This window comes from Corapipo altera, unplaced genomic scaffold (assembly GCF_003945725.1).
Source record: "Corapipo altera isolate COAL_440 unplaced genomic scaffold, ASM394572v1 0, whole genome shotgun sequence".
In the NCBI taxonomy this organism is placed as follows: domain Eukaryota; kingdom Metazoa; phylum Chordata; class Aves; order Passeriformes; family Pipridae; genus Corapipo; species Corapipo altera.
In genome coordinates, this window is record NW_020884872.1 from 58,402,536 (window position 1) to 58,429,494 (window position 26,959).

The 26,959-nt window shown below is 39.7% G+C and overlaps 1 protein-coding gene and 1 non-coding gene across 9 annotated transcripts in view; both read left to right on the forward strand.

The window, feature by feature from the left end:
* The window catches only part of ENOX1 (ecto-NOX disulfide-thiol exchanger 1), a 363,435-nt gene that overhangs the window by 18,166 nt on the left and 318,310 nt on the right, over nt 1–26,959 (forward strand). The gene's annotated exons all lie outside the window — the stretch shown is intronic.
* TRNAK-UUU lies at nt 10,455–10,527 on the forward strand. Its single transcript has one exon. It is a non-coding gene; the product is annotated as a tRNA-Lys (tRNA).

Below are 26,959 nucleotides of genomic sequence, written 5' to 3' on the forward strand. Positions count from 1 at the left end.
TTTAGAAGGGTACAGATGGTACTTTCTCAACAGAGCTGGGCTTTTTTTCTCAGTCTAGTCAGGCCTTAAATGTTCTGCCATACGTGCTTTCCTATTTTACCTTTAAAAGATCTGTGTGGTTTTAGTGACTCTACTATTTGGAATATAGATTATTTTTTTTTTCCTAAGCTAATAAAGTGTACCTTGGAAGATGAATGGAATATATTAGAAGGGCTAGACTGCTCTGGAGCTGCAGGTCTGCTGTGCGTGAGTCCAGCAATGGTCTGATGGGAGAGTAACAAGATTGTACTGTCAACTCTGCCAGTATCTTGAGTAGTTATCTTAAGGGGACTGATATATGTCCGTGACATGTCTCCAGGTTTCTGTGCCGAAGAAAATAAATATAGTTTCTTTATTTCTGTATATATTCTGCTCTTGAACTCCTGAGGTTTTCTGTTGCCCAAAGAGGCGTAATGCAGAGGTAGATTTATTTTTCTTACTCATGGAGGTGCAGGTAATGAAATAAGGTGGCAAGGCTGAGTTAGCAAAGGGATTCTCTTCGTACATACAGTGTGCACGAAGCGTGGTGCTGCGCTGAAATTTTTGTAGAGTAGTGGCTTACTCTGAGCACGTAACATAAGTGCAAGAATTAGGAGCTTACGCAGTGAGTGTTGTACAACCCCTTGGGTTCTGAATTGCTGGCTTCAGGTGTTGTGAGCATTTGCTCAGTGTGTAGGAACCCTACAGTGACAAGGTTAAGTCATAGCAGAGTTATATGTCTAAAGCAGACAGTGTAGACATATTCTCTCACATCAGAGGAGGATGTTAAATAAGGATGCTAACCTGTTTGATAGTGAATTCAGAGGAGCTGAAGATAGTGCTTTTTTTCCAGACCTGCAGCCTTTCAAGACAAGTTGGTAAAGTTTTGTTTTTGTTTTTTAATGTGAGTTAACAGAGACTTCCTGGTTAATTAGCTGCAGATCCTCACCAAATTTAGGAGGACTAGAACTTTGTGCATGTGTCCTGCTGTTATCCTTATGCTCTCTGAAACCAATGAGGAGTTTGGTACACAAAAATTTGATGCTTGGCCAGAGAGCCCTGCAGATTTGGTGAGAAAAAAAATGAAACTATCAGTTAGTATTCTTGAGAGCAGAGTAAACATATTCAATGTAAAGGGAATTCTGTGACTTGTTATCTGCAGCAGGAAACCTGCTTTTTATTAATTGATCAAACAAAATGTTGAAAATAATAGGAAAATTTACTTGAGAGAGGGAAAAGCAAAGCTAAAGAATATTAGTAAGAGGCTGATACTGTTTGTGAATGTGGGCTATTCTTAAAGCTTTCATATGCTCTATGTAGTGTATAGGAAAAACTTTCCTTTTTTCCTCCTGAGAGAAGCCATGATTTTATCTCAGTATTTGAAAATAATGTCTGAAGTTGCTCTTAACTAAACTTACATGAATCCCTTTTATAATTATTTGTTATCTTTCAGTGAATTTCTCAATAAATGCTGCTGCCTGCACTTGGATGGCATGATCCTATATGGAAAACAAGGCCAAGCACATCCTATTCATGACTCAAAGAACAGTGTTTCTAGCCTAATTATGGTGGCATTTGGAAGTGATGCTGTAGTTAAAGGTGCTTGTTGGTGTTTCTGTTATAAATTGTGAGTACTTGAATGGCTTCATTCACACCAGGCAGAAGTATGACTAGCTATTTACTTGTTCATTTTTTTCCCCTTCATTAATAATCCTTAAGTGAAGAGAACAGTTGTGAGTTCTGAATTTCTTTGATCATATCTGTTTGTCTGTCCTTTGTTTATTACAAAACTGCAATGCTTTTCCTTAATTTCAAAATTGCTGTTAGGCAACACGTGTGGTAACTGGTTGGTGACTTGCATCGCTCACCATTTTAGGTTGCCTAAAGAAAGCCATGCCTGTTAAAAGGAGAAAAAGAAACAGTGGAATATACAGAATTGTCTAAATTGAACAATGCTGCCTGCAAACTGAGATGATTTCAGTTGCCTGAGTTCTGCAACTGGGCAATATTAATTTAAGGACTTCTTGCTTACTAGGGACTGTTGCCAAGTTCCTTTCAGTTTCACAAACAACTGAGTAAGCAATCCCTCTAGACATCACTCAACAGTCATATCTGTCACACTTGCATTAGTACATATTAACTATTCTGTTGTTTCCTGCTGCATAATGACCAGCACTAGATCCAGTTGTATTTATTCTACATTTTTGGAAGAAATGGAAAAAACCCCAAACAACTAGACTCAACTAGCAAGTGCTACTAAGCAGTTCCCTAAAAAAAAAAAAGTGAGCTTTACAGAAATACTGACCAATGTGGAATTTTTTAAAAGCATCTCCTATTTAGAGTGATAAGTGTAATAGGAAGATTTATGCAAGCCTTGTCTTGCTTTGATTTGCCCAATAGGAGAAATTACATATTTTGGTATAGAAACATGCTTTCTACCTTAACATCAGTTCACATGTATCACCTATGTGTTTCTGGAAATTTATAAATGCATCTTTTTGGGGGGAGATGGCAGGGGCAGGGTTTTTTCTGTTTACCAGAAGGTAATAGAACATGACTTGTAAAATCTCTGTAAGATGAATATAAAGCCCTTAAATTTCATAATTTAACTGTATAGAACCAACTTTCAAAATGTTATTACACTTAAAACATTTGCTCCTGATAATCATGGAATCATAGAATGTTTTGGGTTGGAAGGGACCTTAAAGATCATCTAGTTACAACCCCCCTGCAATGGACAGGCACACCTTCCACTAGACCAGGTTGCTCAAAGCCTCATCCAGCCTAACCTTGAACACTTCCAGAAATGGAACATCCATCCATTCCAGTGTCTCACCACTGTCATGGTGAAGAATATGACAACTCATTTTAAAGAACACATGTGAGTTTTTGTTTGGTCTGTGGAGACAGGATCCTGAAGTGTACAGTGTCTGTAGCTGTCACACAAGGACACCCCAAAGAGAGTTGCCCAAATCAAGGTGAGCTATGCATTCACCATTTCTGCAAGTACTTGGTGAGAATTGCCTGCTAATGAAAGCCGTACCATTAAAGAATGTGACAAGAAAGGCTTTTCAGTGTGTTCCTTGTGGAAAAAAAAAAAAAGAAGAAAAAGGCATGACTTAGCTTAGTGAGAACTTTTGCCTTGCTTCCCCCAATCAGAAATTGTTGTCATATATCCTTATCTCATGGTATGAGGTGAGGGTGGTTATTGCTACACTAATGCATAAGCAAGGAGTCAAAAATGAAAATTAACCAATGCAGTGGTGTTGGTTTTTGCCATCTGTCATTTGATTGCCATCTGTGTGTCTAGTCCATTCTGAAGTCCCCTTTTCACTTTCCCATGGAATAATTTACCCTCCTTTGCTTTAGTCACCTGCCAGGAAGTGTTCAGAGAGATAGTCTTTGCACCATCCCGCCAAGGCCAAAAGACCCCCAATGTTTCCCAGCATGAAGAGAACACTGTGAGGAAACAGTCAAGATAAAAAAAAGTACAAAAACACACAGAGAATAAAAAAAAAATCAAGGTTTAAAAAATGAAACAGGCCATTTATGTGGGAAATTGAATATTGGTATTTTTATGTAATCTGAGGTGGAAAGGGAAATGTTTGATATCATGTAGTATTCTGATATAACAGCACATTCAAGCTTTCTGAAACATCTGTTTGTTATATCTGCTTCCATTTATAATTGAAAAGAGAAATTATGAAAGCTTATTGCTTGGTTTCTGACCTTTCTGTGCAAAGGCATGTGTACTGCATTACCAATTCTGAGAGACTTTGTTAGGGATCATCCCTACAAATACTTAGGCACTTAACAGCAGTGGGGGCTCAGGTGGAAGGAAAAGAAAAGGCAGGGTTTGTGCGTGCATGTGCATGCACTTTCCTTCATTCTTCAGGCAAGAATTTCAATTTCAGTTTGGTCTGTAATTTTCTGGCAAAGCAATCACTTTGACTTGCAACAGTATTTGTGTTTTTTACAGTAGATACCATTAAGTCTTTTACTGTATGTGAAATAGTTCCATATTTTTTTTAATCTATCTCTAATCTTGTATTGGGACCTCTAACAAACATTAGTATTCATACACAAAATAGTACATAATATACTTAACCTGCCTAAGCTAGAGCCTGACTCCAAAGAACTGTAAGAGGACCTGAAATAGATTAACTGATGAGAACTTCTATTGCAGGGAGCATTAGATGTACTTTGGTTCTGTTTTGAAACAAGAAAAACTAGGTCAGGATCTGGGATAACAAGAAAAGATGTAGCAAGAACTTCTTTGCTGTAAGTGAATCATCAGACTGTTTTTTGCAAAGAGCGATCAAATTCAGAATAGCTGTGAAACTTCTTTAAGCCAAGCCAGTGCTTCTGGCAGAGGATGAGTCTGTTGTGGTTGCAGAAGTGGTTGGTCTTTGAGGAATCATCAGCCGGTCTGAGGGTTACACAAATACTCCCCAATAAAAACTTCTAAAATCTTCATTCTGCATATCTAACGAGAACAGATTTACAGTTTTCAGTGTGTATTTGAGTCAGAATACAGTCCTAGGTTCTAGAATTGATAGCATTTTCCTTGTAAATAAACTTATTTGGGGATAGTGGAATAGCGGAGCTGTCTTAAGCTTTGCTATTTAGTTTATGAAACCTCGTTCGATGTTTCTGTCTTTCTGTTTATGCCACAGGTTTTTCTTTGAAAGTTACAAATGTGGAAGTATTGGAGTTAGTGTTGTAAGATGTTCTTTTTTTTCTATATTTGAGCTTCCAGTTCAGAGATAACGAGATCAGGATAAGAACATATGCAGGATCAACACACTCCTCTGGTTTGTCATTACAGTCACAGAAAAGAGATGGATAGTGGAACTTCACTTCTGTGGGCTCTATGTGGTGTCATTCCCTTAAATGATATGAATGGGAGAGTTATCCCAGTGGATGTTTGTTATGATCCTTCTCTCTGTAAATGTCTTTGATAGTTGCTGGTCATCGTTTGGGAGAGAATTTGTTCAAATATATCTTTGAGTATTCGTTTTCTATAGATTTGTGTCTAGTGACAACAAGAGTGCATGATATAAAATAACCCTTTGCACAAAAGCAATTTTCAGTTCACAGAAGTGAAAGAAGAGGGAAAGTTCTTCTCGTGATCTTTTTCCTGACTTCAGCTCTTCAATTCCTGCCTCAAAACCTCCATTTCTGCCCCTCTACACCTCTAGTTCAGGTTAAGGAAAAGAGGTCCTTTCACTTGGTAGAAACCAAGGAAAGCTCGGTAGCATTCATAAGAACTTTGTAGTCAAGTATTTTCCTCTGTGTGCAGTGAAGTACTTATTTTTCTTCATTCTATTTAAAAATTTTGTTGACAGTTTTAAAGTGTTTTGACTGAATCTTCAATGTTCTTTACATCAAAAATGTTGTGGTGTTCCTTTTTTCAAGCCCTTAGAAATAACACATCCGAAGGAAGGAAAAAAATCTGTAGCTTATGTCTTCAGAATGCTGCTGTATTGTGATAAGAGTATCATTCTAAGTAAGGTTTGATTTCTAATCTCATTTGTTTGGCTGCACAAACTTCTATGTCAATATAAATATCACGGAGGATTATTTGCCTCAGTGAGGGGAAATTTTTCTTCTGAAAATGCTTGATTTTGCAGAAACTGCTTGAGCAAGAAGTGAGAGTTGGTTTGGAAACTATTTTATTTATGTAATTTCAGCATTCGGTTTATGAATTCTGATTCAGTTGCTTTATCATGGGATGCCTCAGGCTGTTGGAGCCCGGAGCAGGAGTGATAGATGACCATTAGCCTTGATGGTGCCCACCAGAGTGGGAACAACTAGTGCTAGAGTCTTAGGAAAAGTCTTCAGCCAAATTATTCTGCAGGGAAATCAGTGGGAACATCCATTATTTTGCCAGAAGCAGAACAAAGTAAGTTTATAAATAAGACCCTGGGGAACTTGCCGAGCTTCAGGAAGCTAGGCTGACTTCTGCGGGAAAGAACTTTGCTTTGCTCAACTGTTTGTCCTAGAAGGAAGGAAATGTCCCATATGGGTGATAGGGCAACGTGATGTGATTCAGTAGAGGAGTCATATGGGGGGAAAAAACAACCCCATATTCCTGTTAAGTTTCTTGTTGCAGTTTTGTAAATATACTTTAAGAAAGGGAAGCAGAGAAATATAAGTCTAGATAAGGTAAAACTGATTGTGCTAGCTCTGAACTATAAATCCTGTATGTTTGTAAGAACATAGTCCTGGGAAAGACTATGATTTATCTAGCATGATGTTTTTGGTGTCTTTGCATTCCCAGATCACATTTCTTTGAAGAAATAAAGAGTGAGAGGGCTACCCAAAACACAGGTGCGTCATGGATCAGGTAAAGAGCAAGGACTGCCCACTAAAGGCTGCTTAGGGACACCCTGGCTGAGTGTGTTGATACCTGAATGCAGTCATCTGCGAAACTCTATCCAAACTTTCTGAAAATGCGTGAAAATATATTGTCTAATTCAGATCAATTCCCATAGAGAAAGGTAAGGAATTTTACTGCAAATTCTTCTTTGAATGACAAAGATTGAAAATCAATGCTCTTATTCATCATAGAATAGCGGGTTGGAAGGGACTGCAAGGATTATCTGGTCCAACCAACCTTTCATGGCAAAAGAACAGTCTAGACAAGATGGCCCAGCACCCTGGCCAGCTGAATCTTAGACATGTCTAATCTTTGGGAATCCACCACTTCTCCAGTGAAATTATTCCAATAGCTGATTGTTTTCATTGTGAAAAATGTTCCTCTTGTGTCCAATTGTAATCTCCCCAGGAGTAACTTGTACCCATTACCCTTGGTCTTTTCCATGTGAGCCATTGTAAAAGGGATCTCCATCACCTTTGCAACCACCTTTAAATACTGTAACATGGTGATAAATCTCCCCTATGCCTTCTTTCTTTGAGGCTGAACAAAGCTTTGAGAAAGGCTGAGAGAACTGCCTTTCTCCATGTACCAGGATTCTCAGTCCTTTTGTCTTCTTTGTGGTCCTCTCCAGCCTGTCCACATCTATTTTGCATAGCAGGGACCACAACTGAACACAGTATTCCAGGTGTTGTGTGTCAAGTGCTGAGTAGAGTGGGACAATGCCTTCTTTATCTCTGCTGGTGATGCCCTTGATGGTGCATCCTGTTGACTTCCTTTGCCACAGCAGCACGCTGTTCACTTATATTGACCGGCTTCATCTCTTTCCACATCATCTCTTTCCTCAGAGCTGCTACCCAGTCAGGTAGATCCCAGCCTGTATTGCACTCCTGGATTATGCTTTCCCATGTGCAAGTTTTTTCATATGTCTTTGTTGAACTTTATAAGCTTCTTGTTAGCCCACTCTTAAAGCCTATCCAGGTCTTCCTGTAGGATGGCTCTTACCCTTCCAAAGTGCCCACTTCCCTACTCAGTTTGGTATCATTGGCAAACTTCATCTGGGTGCACTTGATCCCATTATCCAGATCAATTATTAGGATAGTAAACAGTGTTACACCCAGTATTGATCCTTTGGAGACCCCACTTGTGACAGGTTGCCAGTTTGGAAAGGAGCTATTTACTGCCACACTCTGGGTTCTGCCTGTCAGCCAGTTCCCCACCCATTGCACAGATCACTTGTCTAGACCTCAGTGCATCATTTTATGGAGAAGGAAGCTGTGGGAAACTGTATTGAAAGCCTTGGAAAAATCTAGGTAGACAATAATCCATTGCTCACCCTACATCAACTGGGCAGGTTACTTTGTTTCATAATGTGATTAGGTTTCTGAAGCATGTGTTGCCCTTGGTGAATCCAGGCTGACTTTTCCCAATAATGTGCTTCATCTGACTTGTCATAGCTACCAGAAGGATTTGGTCCATTGTAGCTTATTAATATAATAAGTAAACAAATTACATGCACCAGGCTAGCGTGGTGGGGGTTCACTGCCAAATTCTCTTTATTCAAATCAGACAACAGCTTATATATGGGTTAACATGTCACATCATGTGACCAATCACTATGGGTATTTCACTGCCCATGTGTGGGAGTACTTGGGAAATTACATTTCCCAGGGTGCTGTTCGGCACCCTTCCTGAAACCAAACTCCTACATATCCTGCATTTTTATTATTATGATAAATTATAGAACAGTGCATATAATAGAACAGTTTTTAATGTTACAACAAGCAACAGAACAATTCTTAACTTTTTTCTTAAACTTATTTTAACCATCTATGTTATCAGGGCACAACGTGATAAGGCCTTTATTGAACCTGTTCATATAACTTTCTGTAACTCCATAAACAGTGCAACCTTTAGCACTTGTAATAAGCAAATTTGCTTAGAACTTTCTACCCAAGGTTTTATGTGTATTTGGGTTAAACAACAACTTTATTTTCTGAGGATTTTTATGAGGATTTTTAATGTATAAGTGTTGTGTTATGCAAGTGTAGAAGTATTTCCAAGTCTACATACATACATGTCCACACAGCTTCTCTCATTTGTTCACACCAAAGGTTTCAAGATAACAAGATACAAGACAACAAGATACATGTTAACTTAGCTCTGTAGGTATCTCGGGAGCTCACAGCATGATGCTGTAGCTGTAAGCTGTGCAGGAGGCTCAGCTCAGCTGGCTGCAAGTGCAGCCTGCTCTGTCTCAGCACAAAGGGTGTGGCCATCTTTCTCGGCCTTGGCCTTTGTTACTTCCCACCGCAAGCTGCAGAATCGCCCCCGCAGGGGGTCTCTTGTCGGAGCCGATTGGGGGCTCTGTGTCTCCTTCTCTGCTCAAGGCTGACAGTGCAGCTCTCTGCCGTTTGCTGGCAGCTCACACTGTCCTGGCCCTGGCCCCGGTGTCTGCACTTCACTGTGGAATGGGGGGTAATTTTTGCCCTCGTTTTGGGCAGCAGCTTCGGTCCTGTCCCGAAGGCGGGGCTTTGCAGAACCATTCCCGGACGCGCCAGTGGCTGGCCCCAGGTCCTGTCCCAGTACAGCGCGTCCCATACAGCTGGAGCTGTTGTTGTTGCTGTTTCGGAGCGGCCCCAGCCCCCCTGGCTCCCATGGAACCAGAACCGCTGTTCTGCGGCCCCGTGGCTTTCACGCTGGGCCAGGGCTGAATGGGGGATGTTCGCCATCGCTCACCCCCTTGGCGTGCCCGGAGTTTTGACCCGGCGCTGCACGGGGGTACATACAGCTCAGCAAGGACGAGCCTAGCACAAGGGCTTGGCGACACGATCTCCTCGCCGCGAATGGCGGGGCAGCCCCCGAAAAGGTCCCAGCGCGTGTTGGTTCCCAGCGACTTGCCGCCGCCCTGGCCCTGACACGCCTCTATCACTCTCGGCACTGCTACTCCACGGGCCGGTGAAAATGACGGTACCCCGCCTCTGCCGTGTCAGGTCTGCGCCATGGCTGCATGGGACACAGAGCCCTGCGCTGCTGCGCACCATGTGCTGCGGACAGTGCTTCTGCAGGGCACAGCCGAGTCCAACAGACCCTTTTAACAGCAGCACAGATGCAGCCGGGGCAGGGGCAGCAGTCTGTTCTCTGTTGGTTGTCTGCTTATCGGAATAACATGTTTTAAGCATGCTTCATCAAGCTCGGACACTCGACAAGCTGTCTGTGGGCAAGATGGTGACTCCCAACTTGCGGCATGGCTGCCACGTGGCTGCAGCTCGGCAGCGCCTCGTGGACTCAAGGTCTGTCTCTTCCCAGCAACCACACGGTCCACACCACATGCTTGCTTCTGCCCGCGCAAAAACCAGTCCAAGTCCTTTGTTAGGGTCTCTTTGTTTGCACGCGGTCCTCTGTCTGCACGTGGCTCTCTCCTACGCCTATATCTGTTCCTGTGGCTTGGGGGAGTCCTTTGTCTGTTAGGGCTTGTGAGAGGAACAGTAGGTTTAAAGTTTTTCTCCGTGGACAAGTTTAAGTTTCTTTGTGAGATTTTTAAAGTGTCCGTTTCTTTTATCTCTACTTTCTGTGGAGCTGTCTCTCCAAATTTTTTTCAAGCACTCACACTAAGCATTCTGCTTAGCAGGAATCCTGATCTAGTTATTTCTGTCATTTCCCTTGAATTTTAACTTCCCATGCCGGCTTCTTACCTCGAGTTCTTTGTAACTTTACCTTTTCTTTCTTTCAAAGCTTTCCCTGCCAGGTCTCTCGTGTACACAATAGTCAGATTCTTGGAGCTCCCACATGGTTCCTACACGATGTCTCAGTCCTTTTAGCATTGGTATCCGACATCCTTCTTTAACGATGTTCTCTCTCTGCTTTTAGCTCAGTATGTGACATCTGGCTTTTTTTCGGAGAAAAGCGTTCCAAGTTTTTAAACCAAACCCGTCCGAATGCTACTGAATTTTCCTTGTTACAAGGCAGTTTCTAATCATCCATGATACAGCGTTGTACCCAATGCTCAGGGTGCCATTTGTAGCTTATTAATATAATAAGTAAACAAATTACACGGGCCCGGCTAGCTCAGTTGGTAGAGCATGGGACTTTTAATCTCAGGGTTGTGGGTTCAAACCTCACACTGGGCGCCATTTGTAGCTTATTAATATAATAAGTCAACAAATTACACGGACCTGGTGGGGGTGCACTGCCAAATCCTCTTTATTCAAATAAGACAACAGCTTATATATGGGTTAACACGTCACACCATGTGACCTTAACAACCAATCACTATGGGTATTTCACTGCCCATGTGTGGGAGTACTTGGGAAACTAGATCTCACAGGGTGCTGTTTGGCACTCTTCCTAAAACCCAACTCCTACAGTCCATAACTTTCCAAGGGAATGAAGTAAGACTAATGAACCTGTAATTTCCTGAATAGTCCTCTAAGTCCTTCTCAAAGATGGGGGTGACATTAGCCTTCTTCCAGTCTTCTGGGATGTTTCCTGATCTCTGTTATTTCTTAAAAAGTGTGGAGAAAAGCCTTGCAATGACATCAGCAAGCTTTCTTAGAACCCTCAGGTAAATATTGTCAGGGCCCATTGATTTGTAAGGTCAAGTTCCTGTTCACAAAGCAATTTTTCCTTCACTGACAGTGGCTCTGTGTTTGCATCAACCTGGATTTTTGTTTCCAAGGCCTGAGGCCCAACGGAAGACAGAGGTGAAGAAAGAGTTGAGAACCTGTGCCTTGTCAGTGTTGTCGGTGACTAATTCATCTTTCTCATTTAACAGTGGGTCAGTATTTTCCTTTACTTTCTGCTGCTTGTTTCTTCTTTACCTGAAGAGCCCTTTCTTGTAGTTTTTCACATCTCTGGCCCATTTCCATTTGAGCTGAGCTGTTACTTTTCTACTTGCATTTTTACATACCCTGGCACTACCCCCATAGTTCTCAGCTAGTATTTGTCCACTTGTCCATCTCTGGTACTCTTCTCTTTCTTTTGAACATACTCAGAAGCAGTTTTGAGCACACTCAAGCTCACAGTTAAGCCACAAGGGTCTCTTGCTCCATCTGCTTCCCTTACCTTTAAAGAGGATGAACTCTTTGGGTTCTTCCGGGAAAGTGTTCTTGAAAAACTCTCAGTACTCACTGGCTCCTTTATGTTCCATGGAAGCTTCCTGTGGAATCCCTCACAAACATTGTCTAGTTCTTAATACCTGCTTTATTAAGAATTAGAATAAATACTTTCTGTAAACCAAAGCTATTCCTGTAATAAAAAAGCAGGTAGAAGGAGAGCTGTGTTTGTCATACACTAAATATAAATCTGAAACAAATGGTTTTACAGACCCTGTTAGTTCCTTTGGTGGCTCAGAGATCTGGAATCCTTTTTCAAGTGTACATTTGCCAACAACCAGGGCTTCCATAGTGCAAACCCCATCAATCATCTGCTTGTATTTCTGCAGCATACAGCATGGCCATCAGGGCATGAAAATCTAGACTACCATTTCTTGGAATTATGAAAGGTAGCAAAAGAGGCAGCATATTTATTGAGACCCTTTGTGTGTGAGGATGTCATCACAGCCTTCTTATTTTTTTTAGTTGTTTGGGATTTTTTTTTAACTTGTCATATGCGTCAGTCTCTTAAGATGTCTAGTAAACTACATGACCAAAACTGTTATGAGTCCTAGATCTCTTGATGTACTCACTGCAGTCTGTATTCTGAGACCTCCACGTCTGTTATGTGCCATGGAGGCTTTTAAAGCTTAGCTTAGCTCCCAGTATCACTCCTCATATTACAATAACTTGCTTTTTGACTGAGAGCACTTCTGAGAACTAATCTGTGATGAGTTTACTTTGGCTGGAGGAATTGAAATACTTTAAAGAAAAAAAAATTAAAAGCTTTCCAAATGTTCCTGCAGCTTTGCTTTCTCCTCTTATTATGCTAATCTGATTGTTTTTAATGTGAGGACTTCTTTTGCCATGGGCCTTATGTACTCTGCAGTGTCATAAAAGGTATACCTCTTTACAGTTAAGTAATGTTGACTTGTAAGTTAAAAATCTGAGATTTTCAGTTGGAATGCTGCACTGTGTATGAATATGTCCATTTTTTTCTCTTACTTTAAGTCACCACATTTAACATCTATGAGGTCTTACCAGGACATCTAACTAAGAGGTTGCCTAAGTGAGCAGAAGTTTAGGAAGCACAAAAACATCTACTTTAATATTTGGTTTTTTGGTCTTTGAAAAAATAATTTCTTATATGCCTTCTTGGTTATGGCCATCATTTAATTAACAGGTAAACTAATGTACCATTAGAGTTAATTAATTAATAATTTCTTTATTCTCTGTTAGTCAAGTTCACATCTTTGCCCAGTGCAGCTGTGGAGACCCTTCTTGCCTATTTTGTGGACTTCTCTTAGAAAAGACCAGGCTAATATTCACAGTGATTCCAGGGGTAATGTAGAACTCTCCTTAAATGTGCTTGTACAATTCGTGTAAGTGTACCTAGAATTGTAGTTAAGAATCTCGTATTTCTTTCTGCTTCCCAATTCCTTCAGAGAAATCCTAGCAGATAAGAATTTGCCTTCAGGCTTTGTAGTAAATGGTTCAGGCAAGTAGGCTCCTTTCCATGGCAGTTAATATATAGACAAAGGTGGTAAAGGAGAGGGCAGCTTGGGACTCATTGATGTCGTGGTGGTGCTGATGATATGCAGGCCTGCTGCCCTGGTGCTGGACCCAGCTGCTAATTTCCTAATGTTTGGCTGGAGCCTGGGTTTGGATAAAACGGAGCTGGCTGTAGCTCGGGCCAGATAATTTGGAGATGCTAATAGCTCATTTGTTAAAACTCCGAGAGGGCTTGGCAAAGAGAGAGGGAGTTTCTTTCTGCCTTGTCTCACCCTTTCCCTCCACTCTCCACCTCAAGGGTGTTTATTTTGTGGGTATTCTTTCGGGTCCTCATGGACACTGGTCAGGAATGGATATTTCCATCTTTTTTTTTTTTGAGATTACAGGTATTTCTTGTGAAGATGACGTGCCTGTTGTCATACAAATTTCCATTTGGTACATTCTGGCTTGTTGCAGTGTCTTACCCACGAGTATATCTTTGCAAACCACTTGAGAGAGAGAAAGAAGTGTCAGCTGTTGCAGGCCGTTTACTGCCAGTTACTGATTTGGGCTGACTGGAGTGAACACATTTATGTCTGTGGTTAAAAGCTCTAGATTTCTTTGCTGGCTTAGATTCAAGGGGCTTTACACAGAATAGTGTAGTTTTACTTGTGATTTATGGCTGGAGTTCAGATTGCAGCATCCTTATATGCATCCATAACAGATGAAGTCTGTTGGTACGTATGTCTTCAGCGTGTTAGCCTAGATGGTGTGTACACAAGGCTCTCCTTTAGGGCCACGATTTTTGCTCCCTATGAAGAAGCCATTGTGCACCGATTGTGGTTCTTCACTGAGAGATCAGTTACAGAAGTAAATGAACTTTCCACTTTTGAAATTGTGGCTTCAGTTATGGCGAATAAGTACCTTGCGTTGCTTCTTAACAAAGGAAATTTTGTAAGATTTTCTGGCTGTCTTCAGTAGAAGTGCTCAAGGTCAGCAGCTTGAGGTTATGTGTTTTGAGCTGTTTTATCAGTGTGATCAACACTGGCTTTAGTGAAGTGTGAACACAGGTTATTGTAGGACAGTCAAATCCTAATTCTCAACTAGTTACAGAAAAATTTTTCAGCATGCAACACAAAAGCGATTTTATCTATATATGTATATTTTATATAATACATATAGTTTTACTCTATATCCACTAGCTCAAAATTGAAGACATGGTTGCATGCTTTACAAACTATAGCTTCCATTGTTAGTCATAAGTAGGAAATGTTATGGAAGTGACAGTGGGATGGATTGTTGTGGTCAGGTCTGATTTGGGTGGAACAGATGAAATTCTGCCAGGTAATGAAGAAAAGCTATCTCTGGCCACTTTTTACAAGTGAGATGTCCAGGCGTAGAGATATGAACCAAGAGGCACAGGATCAAATTTAAAGTACCACAAACTTAGTTAAAATATACCAGTTGACAGCTTTTGCCATCTTGGATTCGATCCAGAATGAACATTTCTGAATACTAGAAAATAAATAGGAAGCAGACCTTTAGGCTTTCAGGTTTGTATACAGAATATACAAATAAGTGTTTATTGTTTTAGTATTGGTCACTTTGTACAAATCCTTTGATATAACTTTCTCTAGCTGACATTTTACAAGATATTTTTTTCATTTACAATGTATATTCATCATGAAGGGATCAAAATACACTGTAAGTGAAATAGCTTTGTTTCCAAGGCAATTCTTTCCTCATTTACTTTTATATGTTTGCCACTTCATATACCCTTAATTGAACTGTTTTATTTTAATCATTTGTATCACTTTATAGTGGTGAATTTGTTCCTATTGGAGTTTGGACTTTGTCATTTCACTTAGCAGTTTTCCTGGGAAGTCAGAACATTAAATAAATGTAGAAAAGATATGTTGTACATCTGTTTTGATTATCCTGAAAACACTACACAGTTTAGATCTATAACCACATATGCAGATATTTTAAGCACTGAGGCAATTCTGCTAAAGTTGATGAGTCTGTTTTTAAAGTTAGAGAAATAAATACGAGTTTCTGAGCAGTAAGTGCACATACCCTGACTTGCTTCTGAAATTTGTTTTTTCCAGAGTGTGACTTACTAATAGTAGGGGTGTGGGGTTTTTTAACTGAACTAATAGGAAAAACGTTAGAGGGAAACAAGGTCTTCTGGTGTCATGAATCTGACAGTTTGAAAGATGCTGTGCGGGGTCCATTTTACAGCTGATGCCCCCTCTATCCACAGCTGACAGCAGCAGCAGAGCAACAAAATCTTGCTGCTTGAATTTGATGGTTCATCTGTAGCGATCAGCTTTTTTTTTTGGTTAGTAAATTGCACTACCTAATAAGATGGTTTAATGTATGATAATGTATTTTAATAGCTGTCTGGTGTAACTATTAAATTATAATATTGCCCATTAAACTTTGTTACTAATTACTGAAAATTTTCTTCTGAAAAGGTGATTCCCCGCCCCCATCTCCTTTTGCCCCTAGGGAAGCTTTATTAATTTCAACAGAGACTTACTAGCGATGTTGCTTCCTTTTTACAAATAGGTTGGAGGTTGGAGTGCCTTTTAGTAGGCTCTCTGAGTGTTTCTGGAAGCAAAACATTAAAAAAATAAGGGTGAATTGTGTTGTTCAGGAAGAAAGAAGAAGAAACAAAATAGGAACATTAAAAATCAAGGTGAAGACTGAATAAAGCTCAGAGAATGAAAATACCCATACATGAGAGGGGGGAAATAACAACCATAAAAAGCAAAGTGCTGTGGATTGCCCTGGATATACAAAGAGCCCTAAGTAATTTTGACAAAAGCAACATTTTCTACATGTTGAGATGGAACTGGGGGCATTTTTGAACAGACTTTTTTCACAATTGAAAATGTTTACCAAGGACATTTTTCATTTCTACAGTACATCCACTCAGGAATTCCATGTTCATGCAAGGGAAGATGTATTTCTTGCAAAAAGGATATTTCACTGGAGAGGTGAAAATGGTTTACCTGGAATTTTGTAGTTATCATAGAATCATATTAGCCACGTTGAGCAGAGCAGAGACTTTGTACTCTCAAAGAACTTGCTTTCTTTGGGAAGCTGGTAAGAACTTCTAAAGCGGCACTAGTGAAGATTAGTATGTTCTTAAAGCTATAAAAGCACTAAAGATGCAATGGTCCCCAAGCACCATCAAGCAGAGGGTGAGATCTTTGTGTCATGCAAAACCCCAGTGTTCCCTGGCTCCACTTTGGGGAACAGATTGACCCTAATACCCAGCCAGGAACGCAGTACAGTGATATGATGAAGGGCACTTATTCAAGTAAAGCTCTTATACATGATAATGTTGTAGAACTTCATGGAGAGGACTGCAAAATTTTGTTTTAAATATTCAGTGGCAGATAACTTTTTGTACAGAAAGAAACAAACAAGATTTTTTTGTTGTTTGTTTCTGCAGCCCTTCTACTTTTCCCACCCTCTGTGTTCTCCAAGTGACACATCTGTGCCAGGCAATGTTCGCATAGTAACAAATATTTCCTTTCAAATTTCACATTCTCTCCTGGGATGAATCATTGTAACTTCCTCTTTTAATCTCGTTTTGCATCCCAACCATCACCCTGCTGAGACACTTGTCTCTCCTGTTTCACAGGTCAGACTGGTGGTACCACAGTTGCCTATTTTTTCTTTCAAAGGAGCATGATTATGCTCATCAAATAAATTACTTGATGAAGAATCATCAAGTAAGGGGAAAAAGCAGAACTAATTTGATCATCTGGCTTAATATTTTATGGCGACATTTTCCAGAATTAGATGGGGTTTTTTAAAAGAATACACTGAGATAATAATGCTGTTATTGACAAGCAGTAATTATACTCCTGGCCTAAATCCAGCATGCGAGGTTGCAGGAGCTCTCTCAAAGCAACCTTCATTCAGACATTGATGCTTCCATAATCTCTGATGAAATAAGATACAAGTGTATATATATCTCTATATATATAGATAGATATATATAGGTAGATATATGTATCTGATGCGTTTGGTGAATTGTTTGAACAAGTTCCTTGTTTCTTGGTAGCATGTAGTGTCTGAGTACTGCCATAAAAGTATGGAAGATGTTAGCCTACCTATCTGTCATTAAGAAGTTAGGATTAAAATGCTCTTTAAAAAAAAAGTAAAGTTAGACCATGACTCCAAGTGTATGCAACATTGAGGACAAAGCAATGAGTCTTCCAGCACTGTTTAGAAAAGCAGTGCTTTAGTGTTTTATCAGTGCTGCCACAAAAACTGGCATCAGTACAGCAGCTGTTTACCCTTTTCCTTAGCCTTTACATTTAACATCCAGAGTACACAAGGGAGAGAACATTATCAACTGTAAAATGTGTGACATATCCCTGGGACAAGTGGAGAAGATCCAATGATTAAGTGTTGGGTGATCTCTTAGTGGCATTGTAGGAGGAGCCTCCTTGGCCTGTACACTCCAGTGTAAAGACAGAGGAGAAGAAAATTGTGGCACCCAGATGCCCACCCAGCTGCTCTCTTACACCCCCTCTTCAGCAGAACAGGGGGAGAAAACGAGATGAAGAAATCATTAGTTGAGTTCAAGGCAGACTAATGAAGAAAAGGCTGCATATAGGAAGTAAAGGAAAATTATTTGTTCTCTACTTCCCATCAACAGGTAATATCCAACCACTTAGGGGGAAGCAGAAACTGCACTGCACATAGCAGCTGTTTCAGAAGATGAACGCCTTAATAATGAATGCACTTCTTCTCGTTTCTCTGAACTTTTATTGCTGACACCATATGGTATGGGATATCCCTCTGGTTAGTTAGGTTCAGCTGTCCTGGCTACCTCCCCTCCCAACCTCTTGCCCACCCCCAGCCTACCAGCCCTTGGGCATGTTGGAGGGACAGCCTTGTGCTCCTGAGCAGCAGCAGCCAACATATGGGAGGGTTACCAACACCCTCCTAGACATGAGTGCAAAGCACAGCACTGTGAGTTGTGCTGTGTGGAGTGTTAGCTTCGTCCCAGCTAGACCCACTACAGAAAGGAAGGTGATCTTTCCATGAAGAGGCAAAAGGACACAGAAGCTGTCCTTGCAGAGACAGAAAATAGCAGGAGCAGTACCAAGCAGGCATCTGTGTACAGGAGCAGCTTGTGGAGTTGTGTAGAGAAAGACAATGCTAGTGGTGAGTATGTGAGTGTAATCCAGCACTTGTATAGACATGTCCTGCAGTCTCCACAAAGCAATTTTCATAAGAAGTCAGTGGCTGTTCAAGGTTTTCAGCAGATGTGCAGTATTTTCAACAATTGATGCCTGCAGCTAGTAATGGTTGTAAATTCAAAGATTTAAACTTGTGTAGTTAATAATGATGGTGCCTGACAGTACTGTTCACCATCCTAAGGAAAACGCAGCAAGAAAAAATCCTGCACTTACAGACGTTTGTTATCCACCAGCACAATCATGAGCAATGTTTGAAAATACTGTATAGATGTGGAATAAACTTCAGGCTGTTCTGTGGTGTGGGTAGTTACTACAGGAAAAATCTGCACATATTTATTTGTGTGGTAAATGGCATTATTACTCATGCTGTTTCTTTAGTGAGTTATTTTTGACTAAAGTGCCACAGTTTCACAAAATTACCCATCAACTTACAATAAAATGCCCTTTCGGTAAGTTACTGCTGAAGGGATGTACACAGACAGTAAAAAAAATCTAGCACGCTTCATAACACAAGTTTTCATTTCCATTCTTTCAGTCTGTTGCAAAGTTTCTAGGCAGCGCATACATAACAAGGCCATGATAATTTGCTTAGGAAGCTGCCTTTGCTTTGTTTAACCTTTATTTAGTCAGTGTCTTGTATTTCTATATCCTAGTTCATCAATGAAGTTAAAAAATACTACCATTGTGAATTGGTTACGGGTCACCGCTGCTAATTTTACAATGGTGCACTATTTTCTTCTCAGCCTTGCAGATGTGCTCACATGCCATTTTGTGACTACCTGGGGTAGATGTGAATATCAAGTAGAGTCCAAACCTTTTTGTTTTCTTGTATCCAAATGCCTAGCCAATGGTTCCACTAAAATTTGGAAGGATAATTTAATTATTTTGAAAGTGAAGGGTTGTAAGTATAGCTGTCATGAAAAAAGGGTAAGTGTTATGTAAATATGAGAACCAGGTTGGTTTTGCCCAGGGAAGATGTGAATGCCTCATACCTGAAAGTATTCAAGGCCATGTTGGATGGGATTTTGAGGACTGGTCTAGTGGAAGGTGTCCCAGTCTATGGCAGGGAGTTGGAACTAGATTGGAACTAGATGATATTTAAGGTCCCTTCCAACACAAAGCTTTCTATGATGCTATGATTAGCATGCTGTTGAGAAACTTCTTTTGTTTGAGAACAGTGATTCAAGGGGTGGGTCACAAGAACCGTCTCGTGGCACGTCGGTGATCTGGATAGAATAAGAAACCCAAAAACCTCTCCCTGTCCTCTCCTTACCAATTCAGTAGGAACTTCAATTTTTGGCACTTTTGTGACTGGTGGCAGTGACATTTTCTTTATTGCAAGTCATCAGTTTGGGAGAACAGTTTCACCACCAAGCTAACTAGGCATGACTGCCAGAGAGGAGGGTAGAAAGCTTTTAGAGGAACACATTTTTCCCTGTGGAAAGAAAGTTTTGAGGTTAGAGCCTCACAGATATCTAGAAGCAGTTATTCTGCAGTGTGTCACTCATCTCCATCCTTTACCTTTCAGAATTCCAAATTAATTCTGGCCTCAGTATACGGCTTCCAAAGGAGAACCGAAATGCAATCTCTGTTGTTTCTCAGTGTTCATTTTATGTTTCCTCAACCTGGAAGCAACAGTTTCCTGAAAGAGGCTGTGCCAGCTAAAGTTCATCTCACCCTCTTCATGTGCTTCTTTGTCTACTCAAGCTAAAAATCTTGTCATTTGTCCACAACTGTGTGACTTGCAAATGTAGTGCATTATTGTCTGCCAAGGGAGGCGAATGTAGTATTTCTTCCTTATTAGTTGGTATAAGTTTGAAAACGCTGCTATGATCCACAAAGAGAAGGAAAAAGCTCTCAATGAAATGTTAGGAAGGAATCTGTGGAATTACCTAGTTTGACTTATGTAGTTCATAATTACAGGTTCGGTGGGAAGCTCTTGAAAGCCGTACCTGTGGATCCAGTTATTTAGAAATGTTTCTGCTACACAGCTAGAGCATGAGAAGGAGGGATAACAGGAGAGCAAGCCCAGAAGACTTCACCTGCAGACAAGCCCAGGACCACCCCAGATTCTCACTTCTGGCCTCCTGACCCTGAGATTCTCAAGGCTTGTATACATAATACCTTACAAAAGATACCTCATGCCCTTGCAGTGAAGTGTCAGGAGGAATGTGTCTATATGAACAGAGAATTGGGATTTTTAAATTTTTTTTTTGTTGTCTCTGGGAAGACCAAAGCTCAAGCCTGCTTTTGTGAGGATTCTAAACATTAAGATCATGTTTCTTCTTTTATGTATGGTATGACTTGAAGCTCAGTTCAGCAAACATGTGACTAATGTGCTTCAAGTTGCAAACTACCTCAAGTATATTTGATAAGGTCCTATTAGGGACTTTAGGCTGTCTTTTGGCCTGAATGATCTTCACATGAAGTTGCACTCTAGAAGATTTTTCAGCTGGCAGCTGACTATTTTCATGAGGCCATGGAGATGTGGGTTTATGAAAGATCTTGAATAGAGCACCTGATACTTCTGTAGTCCAGGTGGCAGGAGTGTGGGCAAGAGAATAGGCAGAGGCAGTTCCAGTCTCTCCCACAAACATTTCTACCCGCTTAGAATGTGGTTTTCCTCAGTCCTCATCAGTAGGGTTTCAGTCCCTTTTTATAGCAAATGATACTCTGTACAGAAATAGTTCTGTGCTTTAAGTGAAAATAAGGAGTCCTGAGGGTTCCAAACCAAAATTATTGGGTCCCACATGTTTACTGAGTAGATTTGCATGCCTTTGAGAAGTTTGCTCCAGTTACACCCATCTTTGCACATTGTTTTCTATTCTGTATATCTGTGTATTGTGAATATACTCAATATTAGTTAAAAGTCCCTAAACCCACAGTTGACTCCCACAAAACCTAACATTTTTCTTCTGGTTTTTCTCTTTTCTGTTTTATTCTGTTCTCTAAAAACTGCAACCAGAAAAAGTAGTAATAACCAACATTGCAGCTTTGTCCAAACTTGGAAATGTAAAGCAGGAGTTAAAAATTGGGTCTTAAAATAAACTCTTCAGCTCATTTTGTTGTTGGTGATTACATTAGTGTCCAAGAAAATGTGTGATCTTGTGTATTACGCATGCTATAGTCCTTAGGCATAATAGGGTTAGATGAGGACAGAGTGTCAGATGTAGTATTCATCATTACCTTTCAGTTGCCTACTTACATGCTGTTATATATTTGTGTTGAATTATTAATAATTGAATTTAGATTTTTCTCTGACTTTGTGATTTTTTTTTTTTTAACAAAAATTCTTCTTGGCATGCTTTATTTCCCTGTCATTTTCAACAGTAGAAATGTTTCCTCTTAAATGCAGCTTGTCTTCTTTGAAGAAAATAACATGCCAAAGTGAATGTAAAAATTCAACTATTTGCTTCTCTTTTGTAAGTGCTAATAATGTGTGTTATTAATTACATAGACATTGAATGGTTAAAAATATTTTTCTTTTTTTTCTGTTCAGTAACTACCTTCTGTTGTGTAACTGTTCCATAAAGGTCATATTTTTACCAGACAATAATCTTAAATGTCATGCTTTCCATTATGTTTACCTACTTCATATCTAGATATATACTTGGTGGAGCAGAGTACTTTGCTAAATGAGTTTTGGAGATTGGCAAAGTAATTTAATTCAAAACAAACGGAATGTCAGTGCTCTACTTCTCATGCCTGTACATTGTTACTTTGATATCATCAGCCAATTTTGAGAATGCATATAGTTGATCTCTGTTTTCTGTTTATAAATGTGACTGATGTACTTTATACCAAAAAACCAGTGCTGAATACATGGCAATGATTTAACAAACAGAAACACTTTATGCCTGAAAGCCGTTTGCCTTCTGGCATTCTCTCAGGATTCCAATAAAGCACAGGGAAGTGAAAGAGCTACCTGCATGTTTTTCTGTAAACACTGAGGATGCATGTTTCTGACCAGAGGCACTTTATATGTGGCGGTTATCTATTTTTGGAGCAGTGCTTTAAATATTTCATAGTGGTTTATTTGAGCATACGCGTGTTAGGTGTGCGCATGCAGTACACACTGTGGCAGAAAGTGACCTGTAACCTCTACAACATTAAATGCTTTTAGTGCAGGATTTAGCCTAGTGTTTGAAATAGTCTTGGTCTGTGCTGCATGTTCTCCAGGGAGAACCCAGACCTGCCAGCATTTTGTTCCTATTCTCAGTCTTAATTTTCATTATGTTCCAGACTGTTTGCATTTCCCTTAAAAGCTTGCCATTTTGCCGCCTTCTTCTTTCCTCTTCTCTTATATGTAGAATAGCTTAGGAGGAATGAACAAGGGAATATGGGAAGGCTTCCTAGTACCTCACGGAGGGAGAATTTACTTCATGAAGCAGAGAGTTAAACTGTTTTACACAGCCAATTAAGTGTATGCTGTCTTTTACTATGCATACATGCCCTTATGCAGGTAATTGTAATTTATATTGGTAGCGTATGTCATTCTCTCTTAGTGACCTGGGCTTAGACTGTGACACATTCAGTGCTGCTTGACAGTGAGGGAAGAAGACCTGCATATATACACAGATGTAAGACAGGATTGTTAAAACTGAGGTAGTAAGGTGAAGTTAAAGATCATATTGTCTACTCGTCTTTTGCAAGCAAGTAAAAATCAAGTCTGGTAACTCTTGCAAGGTCCTTGACCAGTCATTAAATTACTTGTCTTAAGAAAGACCTGCCAAGTTGGCAATTAATGGGATGTAGTCCAGCCAAGAATGTTTTAAAATTAGTCATCTATGAAATTGTGGTATAAATTTCTTTTGCCTCCCTACAGTTTCTGCTGGTTCATAAGTGGTGAATCACTGCTGGTGTGTTATTGACCTGGAACTAGGTTTATCTGAAATGATGCTAAATGTATAGATGATTTTGCACATTCTGGTATTTGAAGATGTGTTGCCATCTTCAGAAGATACATGCTGAAATGTAAAGTAAGAGTATACTTTATTAGGTTTTGTTTTCCTGAGATTACATAGGTATATGTGGCCACAAAAAGATATGTATATATGTGGATAAATGTGTACAGTATATGTATTTTATAAAATTGTTTGTAGCTATAGTATAGCTATTATTTCCCTTCCTTGCTCTGGTCTGATCACTAGGCTTGTGTTTCTTTTCATGTCACCAATAAAACTATTTGCTTGACTTTGAGAAGAGCATTAACAAAAACAGCCTTACCTTTTGACACCTGGTTGCTTCTCGGTATCTCAAACATAATTTCCATGTATGAACTCTCATAGGATACCAGTAGTATTTACTGGTGTTAATATCTAGGAACCTGAATCATGAATGAGGGCCCTCTCTTCATGTGAGCACAAGACAGAGGTGTATGCAAGCCATTTAGGAAAGCAACCAAAGGACTGTGAGGTAAGAGGTAACAGATGGCTACAGGGAGATTGGAGGAGTACAAGGGAATGGTGAGACAATATTGACCAGCATGATAAACAGTAGTTTTCGGCACATTTTTTTAAAAAAATTATTTTGGAGATGTCTCAACAAAGCATATTTTAGTGGATTCTGCTTGAAAATGTTTACCTAGTACAGTGGAAACTGACATCACCATAAAAAGTGAGAAAATTTGTCAAGTGTGAGATGAACAGAAAAGAATCTTTAAAAGTGAGAAAAAACGATATTGGATGCAAAGGCAAAGAGAAATGACATGGTTAAAGTGAACGACAAAGGAAAACAACCTTTGCAACAGGCATGATTTTGTGTGTCAAGTACAGAGAAGAGGATGCCTGTAATGATGGATCTCATAAGATTTTTGGCCAGGAATGTGAGCTGTGTGAATGGGTAGGAAAAGCTATATAACAGAGAAGTTATGTAGAACAGATCCACTGAACTGACACATAATTGGGATTTCAGATAATATCTGAGTTGAAAATGTCATCCATGTTGTGGCTTGTATGACAAGCAGAACAGTGATATTGTCCAGAGTGATTAGAGAAGGATATGGAGAGCTGAGATAGGGAAAGATGTTACGTGCTTTATTTTACCTATTCTGGTCTTAAGCAAGACTTCTCATGGGGAAGAAAGAGGGAGAAGGACTGCAATGGGAATGTTGGAGGAAGAGTTTAATGGAGACAACAGGAGGGAAGGCAGACCAAGAGCAAAAATGGTAGATTTATGGATCATCCACTGGGAATTTCTGTTTGCTGATGTTGTGCAGAGATATAAGACATGGATGAAAGGAGATTAAGGACAGAGGTGCTTTGAGTTCCCCGTAGAAAGCTGACAGAGGAAGAAGCCACTTGAAATTTGGCATTCATTTGATTAAGAAGGACTTTCAGGATAAAATATCCATGAAGGTTTCATGTATATTTTATCATGTATCTATAACTTAAGACCCTAGGATATATTATATTTTGAGATAATTTTTGAAGACAGATGATTTTATTGCCAGAAACACTTAGGTTTTGGGAAACCTTTAGAAGACTGATGAAAACTGACTGGAGTAGTAACATGTGCTTTAGGGAACAATGATGACTATCAGAAGATTACACGCTTGTTGGGGTACCATACTTTAGATGAGTATAAGCTCTTTCAGAAGACAACCACAAGAACAAAAAAAAAATTATCTCTGTATCATCCTGTACTGCAAATAACCATAGTTCAAAACTTTTGCATAAATCATATTAGTAGCTAAGTAAATATATAGATATATATTTTTAAATGTCATGAGTATTTGTTCTTTCCTCTTTTGAATGATTCCTGTGATGAAAACTTCAAAGAATAGGAAAGCAAGCACAACCTCCCCTGAGATTTGAACTGTATTCAGGAAAACAAGGAGTACTTTAGAATTCACTATATTTTTTTAGATTTCACCAATTTCTAGGATCTAGATTGCCACTTCATGTGAACTGGCATGAAGCTGTTGAATAGTACAGAAGAACTGAAAATGTACACTAAAAAGTGGTTTTGAAGGAGAATTTATGTTAAAATCTCACCCAATTATTGTTTCAGTTGCTCAAAGATTTTCTTTTGTTATGTAAGACTTAAATCTAAGAGATTTGTGTGTGTGTGTGTAGAAGGTTCCAAGTAACATTTGAAGACAAACAGATGGAATAATAACTTGGGACATAAGATTAACCAGTTGTAGTCCCAGACTTGATTATGGCTAGACTAAGGAAGTAAATACATTTCAGTACTCTAATTTGTAAAATAACAGCTAAGTTAATTGAGAAAATCCTAAGTGATGTTTCCAGTGATGCTTTTTAAAGACTTTTTGCCAGTGAAGAGAATCAAAGTATGAAACTTCTGAAAAACAACCTCAAACCTGAAACAGACTTTATACCAAATCTTAGTAATTTGTGGAAAATAAGTAATTTTTTTGAGTTGGCGAGTAGAAAAAAACTCCATGTCTGTGATGAAGAATGTAAGATTCCACATTCTTTATGCAGCTGTTCTTTTATTTGTTTTTATAAGTTCTGCTTTAATAGTATACTGATGAATGTAGTATACTTTTTAATTAAAGAAGTTGAACAATTAGGGTATTTGAATCAGAAGGGTTATACAGAGACATTTATTTTATTGTAAGTACTTGCTTTGTGTCTCAATTTTTGTATCAGGGAATTGAATTATTAGTGAATGCCGTGAAGGGCTGGACCCTGATCAATATTGCAGAACAGTATGAAAGGGCCCTTTGAATATGGTCTGAAAGGAAAGCTGAATGCTTACCGTCTGTACAGGACCATCAGTGGGCTAAAGCTGGCATTTCTGGCTTTCTTCCAGACCTTTCCCTCTGTCTGACTAACCTCAAATTTGGATAAGGAGAGATCCCCAGGTGGCTTAGTGTCCTATTTCTCCTTCTCTCTGCCCCATTGACTGAACTCATCTGCAGTACAGCCAGAATGGTTCAGTCCTGCTTTCAGAGGTCAGACAATATATAAAAGTAAGGAAACAAGGATTAAAAAAACCCCAAACAAGCTCCCCAAAACAAACAAACAAAACTCCCCAAAAAACAACAGCAAAAAACACAACCCAAAAGACTGTAGAAAAAGCTTAAAATCCATGTATTTTCCTGGCAAAATCAACACAGTGAGTTTCCCCATAGCTTCATAGAAATGCTAGCTGTAGGGGACCTCTGGAGGTTTGTACTCAAGTTTCCTGCTCAAAGTGGGGCTATTACTAACACTAACTCGGGTCAGCCGGGCTTTTGTTGATGTACATTGGTGAGATGGTTTCATACACTGGACCGGTGTGCAGATGAGGAACCTTTCTTTACAGAAAGCACGGCTCCCTTTTATTTTTGTTTCTGATTTTCTTTTTTAAAAAGCCTGCATCCATGACCATGCTTTGGTCTTGAATGCTACCCCAGATCTGTGATTCTGATTGCACCACAGCTCTGCTATCATAGACAGACTTGCAGTTCTGCCTGTTTTATTGCTCAAGCTCCGTGCATTGGTGTACAGCTGTTTGAGAAGTCTAAATGCCCTCTGTTGCACGGCCTCCTTCATCATGTAATTCCCCTTTATCTTCACTGCTTACTCACCTATGTATTTAGACACCATTCCCTCATGAAGCTACCTTAAAGCTTCCCCCACTTGATAGCAAGCTTTTTTGCAATGTTCTTTTGTCCGGACCTCCATTGAGATCATTCAAGATCTGCAGTTTGGAAACATGGGACTGGTGAAGGAAGAAGAAAGTACACTGTATAGGTAATTGAGATTGAAATGTTTCTTCATTTTCACAGCCAAGGACCA